General features: G+C 51.0%; 2 long non-coding RNA genes across 3 annotated transcripts in view; one reads left to right on the top strand and one right to left on the bottom strand.

The window, feature by feature from the left end:
• Positions 1 to 436: 436 nt before the first annotated feature.
• The window catches only part of LOC115598455, a 15,987-nt gene continuing 9,386 nt past the window's right edge, over positions 437 to 7,037 (top strand). Inside the window, exons 1-3 of one of the 2 annotated variants that reach the window (XR_003987670.1) lie at positions 437 to 469; positions 780 to 853; positions 972 to 993. This is a non-coding gene — a long non-coding RNA (uncharacterized LOC115598455). Of the gene's footprint in view, positions 470 to 779; positions 854 to 971; positions 994 to 7,037 lie in introns of those variants that run through there. The other variant, XR_003987669.1, reaches the window with a different exon arrangement.
• On the bottom strand, positions 3,323 to 6,949 carry LOC115598456. Its single transcript, XR_003987671.1, has 4 exons — positions 6,922 to 6,949; positions 4,420 to 4,493; positions 4,221 to 4,227; positions 3,323 to 3,341 (listed from the first exon to the last, which is right to left on the bottom strand). It is a non-coding gene; the product is annotated as an uncharacterized LOC115598456 (long non-coding RNA).

The raw sequence follows: 7,037 nt of genomic DNA, 5'->3' as shown, positions 1-7,037 counted from the left end.
AGTTCATCAAATTCATTGACACTGGCAGTTGAGAAGGCATCACTAAAGATTAATATTTAGGTGAGGGGAAGAGCTGTTTAAATCACACTGCCTCAGACTCCTCAAATTGGTAGGACGACTGTTGATGGTGCAGTGGGTAGGGTTCCATGTGAGGGTTAAGGCCAGCCAAAGTATTCAGTGGACAGTCTGCATTTGTTTGCCAGTCCCGACCGTTCGGACTTTTGGGACCCCATTCACCCATCTGGGAAAACGGCATCTTCCCGTTGGTAGATTCAAGGTTTGTGGTAAAACACAAACCCGTAGGCCGACTGTTGGTGGTGCTGTGGGTAGGGTTCCATGTGAGGGTTAGGGCCAGCCAAAGTTTTCAGTGGCCACTCTTTGTGTTTGTTTGCCAGTCCCGACCGTTCGGACTTTTGGGTCTCCATTCATCGATCATGGAAAACGGCCGCTTCGGGCTGGTAGATTCAAGGTTTGTGGTGAAACGCAAACCAGAAGGCTGACTGTTGGTGGTGCTGTGGGTAGTGTTCCATGTGAGGGTTAGAGCCAGCCAAAGTTTTCAGTGGCCACTCTTTGTGTTTGTTTGGCAGTCCCGACTATTCGGATTTATGGGACTCTATTCAGCAACCCGAGAAAACAGCAGTTTCGGGGTAGTAGATTGAAGGTTGGTTGTAAAACGCAAACCCGTAGGCCGACTGTGGGTGGTGCTGTGGGTAGGGTTCCATGTGAGGGTTAGGGCCAGCCAAACTTTTAAGTGGCCACTCTTTGCGTTTGTTTGCCAGTCCCGACCGTTCGGACGTTTGGGACCCCATTCAGTCATCCGGGAAAACGTCCTCTTCGGGCTGGTAGATTCAAGGTTTGTGGTCAAACGCTAACAAGTAGGCCGACTGTTGGTGGTCCTGTGGGTAGGGTTCGATGTGAGGGTAAGGGCCAGCCAAAGTTTTCAGTGGCCATTCGCTGAAATTTTCTGGCAGGCCCGACCTTTCGGACTTTTGGGTCTCCATTCATCGATCCCGGAAAACAGCCGCTTCGGGCTGGTAGATTCAAAGTTTGTGGTAAAACGCAAACCTGTAGGACAACTGTTGATGGTGCTGTGGGTAGGGTTCCACATGAGGGTTACGGCCAGCCAAAGTTTTCAATGGACACTCTTTGCGTTTGTTTGCCAGTCCCAACTATTTGGACTTTTGGGACCCCATTCAGTCATCCGGGAAAACGTCCTCTTTGGACTGGTAGATTCAAGGTTTGTGGTGAAACTCAAACTCCTAGTCCGACTTTTGGTGGTGCTGTGGGTAGGGTTCCATGTGAAGGTTAGGGCCAGCCGAAGTTTTCAGTGGCCACTCTTTGCGTTTGTTTGCCAGTCCTGACCGTTCGGAATTTTGGGACCCCATTCAGCGATCCGGGAAATGTCCGCTTCTGGCTGGTAGATTCAAGGTTTGTGGTCAAACACTAACAAGTAGGCCAACGGTTGGTGGTGCTGTGGGTAGTGTTCCATGTGAGGGTTAGGGCCAGCCAAAGTTTTCAGTGGCCACTCTTTGCGTTTGTTTGCCAGTCCTGACCTTTCGGACTTTTGGGTCTCCATTCATCGATCATGGAAAACGGCTGTTTCGGGCTGGTAGATTCAAGGTTTCTAATAAAACACAAACCGGTAGGACGACTGTTGATGGTGCTGTGGGTACGGTTATATGTGAGGGTTAGGGCTGGCAAAAGTTTTCAATGGACACTCTTTGCGTTTGTTTGGCAGTCCCAACTATTCGGACTTTTGGGACTCTATTCAGCAATCCGAGAAAACAGCAGTTTCGGGATGGTAGATTCAAGGTTTGTGGTAAAACGCAAACCCGTAGGCCGACTGTTGGTGGTGCTGTGGGTAGGGTTCCATGTGAGGGTTAGGGCCACCCAAAGTTTTCAGTGGCCACTCTTTGAATTTGTTTGCCAGTACCGACCGTTCGGACGTTGGGGACCCCATTCTGCGATCCAGGGAAATGGCCGCTTCGGGCTGGTAGATTCAAGGTTTGTGGTAAAAAGTAAACGTGTAGGCCGACTGTTGGTGGTGCTGTGGGTAGGGTTCCATGTGAGGGTTAGGGCCAGCCAAAGTTTTCAGTGGCCACTGTTTACGTTTGTTTGACAGTCCTGACCGTTCAGACTTTTCGGTCTCCATTCAGCAATCCCGGAAAACTGCCGCTTCGGGCTCTTAGATTCAAGGTTTGTGTTGAAACGCAAACCGGTAGGGTGATTGTTTATGGTGCTGTGGGTAGGGTTCCATGTGAGGGTTAGGGCCATCCAAAATTTTCAGTGGCCACTCCTTGAATTTTTTTGCCAGGCCCCACGGTTCGGACTTTTCGGTCTCCATTCATCGATCCTGGAAAACGGCCGCTTCGGGCTGGTAGATTCAAGGTTTGTGGTGAAACGCAAACCGGTAGGGTGATTGTTGATGGTGCTGTGGGTAGGGTTCCATGTGAGGGTTAGAGCCAGCCAAAGTTTTCAGTTCCCACTCTTTGAATTTTTTTGCCAGTCCCTACCGTTCGGACGTTGGGGACCCCATTCAACCATCCGGGAATGGCCACTTCGGGCTGGTAGATTCAAGGTTTGTGGTCAAACGTTAATGCATAGGCCGACTGTTGGTGGTGCTCTGGGTACGGTTCCATGTGAGGGTTAGGGCCAACCAAAGTTTTCAGTGGCCACTCTTTGCGTTTGTTTCCCATTCCCGACCGTTCTGACATTTGGGATTCCATTCAGCCATCCGGGAAATGGCCGCTTCGGGCTTGAAGATTCAAGGTTTGTGGTCAAACGCTAACAAGTAGGCCGACGGTTGGTGGTGCTAACCCTCACATGGAACCCTACCCACTGCACCACCAAGAGTCGTCCTACCGGGTTGCGTTTTACCAGAAACCTTCAATCTACCAGCCCGAAGCGGCCGTTTTCCTGGATCTGTGAGTGGGTTCCCCAATTTCCGAACGGACGGAACAGGGAAATAGACGCAAAGAGTGGCCATTGAAAACTTTGGCTGGCCCTAACCCTCACATGGAACCTTATCCACAGCACCACACAAAGTCGCCCTAGTGGTTTATAGTTTACCACAAACCTTCATTGTACGATCCCGAAGGGGCTTTTTCCTGGATGGCTGAATGGGGTCCCAGAAATGAGAACGGTAGGGAGTCGCAAAAAACCGCAAAGAGTGGCCACTGAAAACTTTGGCTGGCCCTTACCGTCACATGGAACACTACCCACAGCACCACAAAGTGTAGGCCTTCAGGTTTGCATTTCACCACAAACCTTGAATCTACTCAGAAAAAGCGTCCGTTTTCCGGGATCAATGAATGGAGACCCAAAAGTCCGAACGGTCAGGACTGGCAAACAAACTCAAAGAGTGGCCACTGAAAACTTTGGCTGGCCTTAACCCTCACAGATAACCCTACCAACAGCACCACCAACAGTCGGCATACGGGTTTGCCTTTTACCACAAACCTCGAATCTACCGGCCCGAACGTGCTGTTTTCCCGGATTGCTGAATAGAGTCCCAAAAGTCCGAACAGTCGGGACTGCCAAACAAACGCAAAGAGTGTCCATTGAAAAATTTGGGTGGCCCTAGCCCTCACATCAAAACCCTACCCACTGCACCATCAACAGTCGTCCTACGGGTTTGCATTTTACCACAAACCTTGAATCTACCACCCCGAAACAGCCGTTTTCCCGGATCGCTGAATGGGGTCCCAAAAGTCCGAACGTTCTGAATTGGCAAACAAACGCAAAGAGTGGCCACAGAAACTTTGGCTGGCCCTAACCCTCACATGGAACACTACCCACAGCACCACACACAGTTGGCCTACGAGTTTGCGTTTTACCACAAACCTTGAATCTACCAACGGGAAGAGGCCGTTTTCCCGGATGGGTGAATGGGGTCCCAAAAGTCTGAACGGTCAGGAATGGCAAACAAATGCAAAGAGTGGCCACTGAAAACTTTGGCTGGCCCTAACCCTCACAGAGAACCCTACACACAGCACCATCAACAGTCAGTCTACCGGTTTGCGTTTTACCACAAACCTTGAATCTACCAGCCCGAAGCGGCCATTTTCCCGGATCGCAGAATGGGGTCCCAGAAGTCCGAACGGTCGGGACTGGCAAACAAACACAAAGAGTGGCCACTTAAAATTTTGGCTGGCCCTAACCCTCACATGGAACACTACCCACAGAACCACCAACACTCGGCCTACCGGTTTGCGTTTCACCACAAACCTTGAATCTACCACCCCAAAGCCGCCGTTTTCCTGGATCAGTAAATGGGGTCCCCAACATCCGAAGGGTCGGGACTGACAATCCAACACAAAGAGTGGCCACTTTTAACTTTGATTGGCCCTTACCCTCACATGGAACCCTACCCACAGCACCACCAACAGTCGGCATACGCGTTTGCGTTTTAGCACTAACCTTGCATCTACAAGCCCGAAGCGGCTGTTTTCCCGGATCGCTGAATGGGGTCCCAAAACTCCGAACGGTCGGGACTTGCAAACAAACGCAAAGAGCGGCCACTGAAAACTTTGGCTGGCCCTAACCCTCACATGGAACCCTACCCACAGCACCACACACAGTCAGCCTACGGGTTTGCAGTTTTAACACAAACCTTGAATCTACCAGCCCCATGCGGCCTTTTTCTGGGATCGCTGAATGGAGATCCAAAAGTCCGAACGGTCGGGCCTGCCAGAAAAATTCAGCGAGTGGCCACTGAAAACTTTGGCTGGCCCTAACCCTCACATAGAACCCTACCCACAGAAAGACCAACAGTCGGCCTACTTGTTAGCGTTTGACCACAAACCTTGAGTCTACCAGCCCGAAGCGGACATTTAAGGATGGCTGAATGCGGTCCCAAAAATCCAAACGGTCGGGACTGGAAAACAAACTCAAAGAGTGGCCACTAAAAACTTTGGCTGGCCCTAACCCTCACATGGAAACCTACCCACAGAACCACCAACAGTTGCCCTACGGGCTTGCAGTTTACCACAGACCTTGAATGTACCATCCCGAAGTGGCCATTTCCCGGATGGCTGAACAGGGTCCCAAAACTCCGAACGGTCGGGACTGGCAAACAGATGCAAAGAGTGGCCACTGAAAACTTTGATTAGCCCTAACCCTCACATGGAACCCTACCCACAGCACCACACACAGTCGGCCTACTTGTTAGCGTTTGACCACAAACCTTGAATCTACTAGCCCGAAGCGGCCATTTCCCTGATGGCTGAATGGAATCCCATCGTTCTGGATTCCATCGTTCCAAACGTTCTGGATTGGCAAAAAAACGCAAAGAGTGGCCACTGAAAACTTTGGCTGGCCCTAACCCTCACATGGAACCCTACCCACAGAACCAGCAACAGTTGGCCTACAGGCTTGCACTTTACCACAAACCTTGAATGTACCATCCCAAAGTGGCCATTTCCCAGATGGCTGAACAGGGTCACAAAACTCCGAACAGTCGGGACTGGAAAACAAACCCAAAGAATGGCCAATGAAAACTTTGGCTGTCCCTAGCCCTCACATGGAACCCTACCCACAGAACCAGAAACAGTTCGCCTACGGGCTTGCAGTTTACCACAAACCTTGAATGTACCAGCCCGAAGAGGCCGATTTCCCGGATCGATGAATGGGGTCCCAAAAGTCCGAACAGTCAGGAATGGCAAACTAATGCAAAGAGTGGCCACTGAAAACTTTTGCTGGCCCTAACCCTCATATGGAACCCTACCCACAGAACCAGAAACAGTTGGCCTACGGGCTTGCAGTTTACCACAAACCTTGAATCTACCAACGGGAAGAGGCCGTTTTCCCGGACGGCTGAATGGGGTCCCAAAAGTCCGAACGGTCGGGACTGGCAAACAGACGCAAAGAGTGGCCACTGAAAACTTTGGCTGGCCCTAACCCTTACAGGGAACCCTATCCACACAACCATCAACCGTCGGCCTACTTGTTAGCGTTTGACCACAAACCTTGAATCTACTAGCCCGAAGCAGCCATTTCCCTGATGGCTGAATGGAATCCCAAAAGTCCAAACGTTCTGGATTGGCAAACAAACGCAAAGAGTGGCCACTGAAAACTTTGGCTGGCCCTAACCCTCACATGGAACCCTACCCACAGAACCACCAACAGTTGGCCTACAGGCTTGCGTTTTACCACAAACCTTAAATCTACCAGCCGGAAGCGGCCAATTCCCGGATGGCTGAACAGGGTCACAAAAGTCCGAAGGGTCCGGACTGGCAAAAAGATGCAAAGAGTGGCCACTGAAAACTTTGATTGGCCCTTACCCTCACATGGAACCCTACCCACAGCACCACACACAGTCGGCCTACGGGTTTGCAGTTTACCACAAACCTTGAATGTAAAATCCCGAAGCAGCCGTTTTCCCGGATAGATGAATGGGGTCCCAAAAGTCCGAACAGTCAGGAGTGGAAAACAAACGCAAGGAGTGGCCACTGAAAACTTTGGCTGGCCCTAACCCTCACATAGAACACTACCCACAGGAAGACCAACAGTCGGCCTACTTGTTAGCGTTTGACCACAAACCTTGAATCTACAAGCCCGAAGCAGCCATTTTCGGATGGCTGAATGGGTTCCCAAAACTCCGAACGGTCGGGACTGGAAAACAAACGCAAAGAGTGGCCACTAAAAACTTTGGCTGGCCCTAACCCTCTCATGGAACCCTACCCACAGCACCACCAACAGTCAGCCTACGGGTTTGCGTTTCAGCACAAACCTTGAATCTAACAGCCCGAAGTGGCCATTTTCCCGGATCGCAGAATGGGTTCCCAAAAGTCCGAACATTCAGGCCTGGAAAAAAATTGTAAGGAGTGGCCAGTGAAAACTTTGCTGGCTCTAACCCTCACATGGAACCATACCCACAGCACCATCAACAGTCGTCGTACCGGTTTGCGTTTTGCCACAAACCTTGAATCTACCAGCCCGAAGCGGCCGTTTTCCGTGATCGCAGAATAGGGTCCCGAAGTCCGAACGGTCGAGATTGGCAAACAAACGCAAAGAGTGGCCACTGAAAACTTTGGCTG

The sequence above is a fragment of the Calypte anna genome, chromosome 5A (assembly GCF_003957555.1).
Source record: "Calypte anna isolate BGI_N300 chromosome 5A, bCalAnn1_v1.p, whole genome shotgun sequence".
NCBI lineage: Eukaryota > Metazoa > Chordata > Aves > Apodiformes > Trochilidae > Calypte > Calypte anna.
Note: the sequence above shows the minus strand (reverse complement) of the source record. Positions and strands in the feature narration are given on the sequence as shown.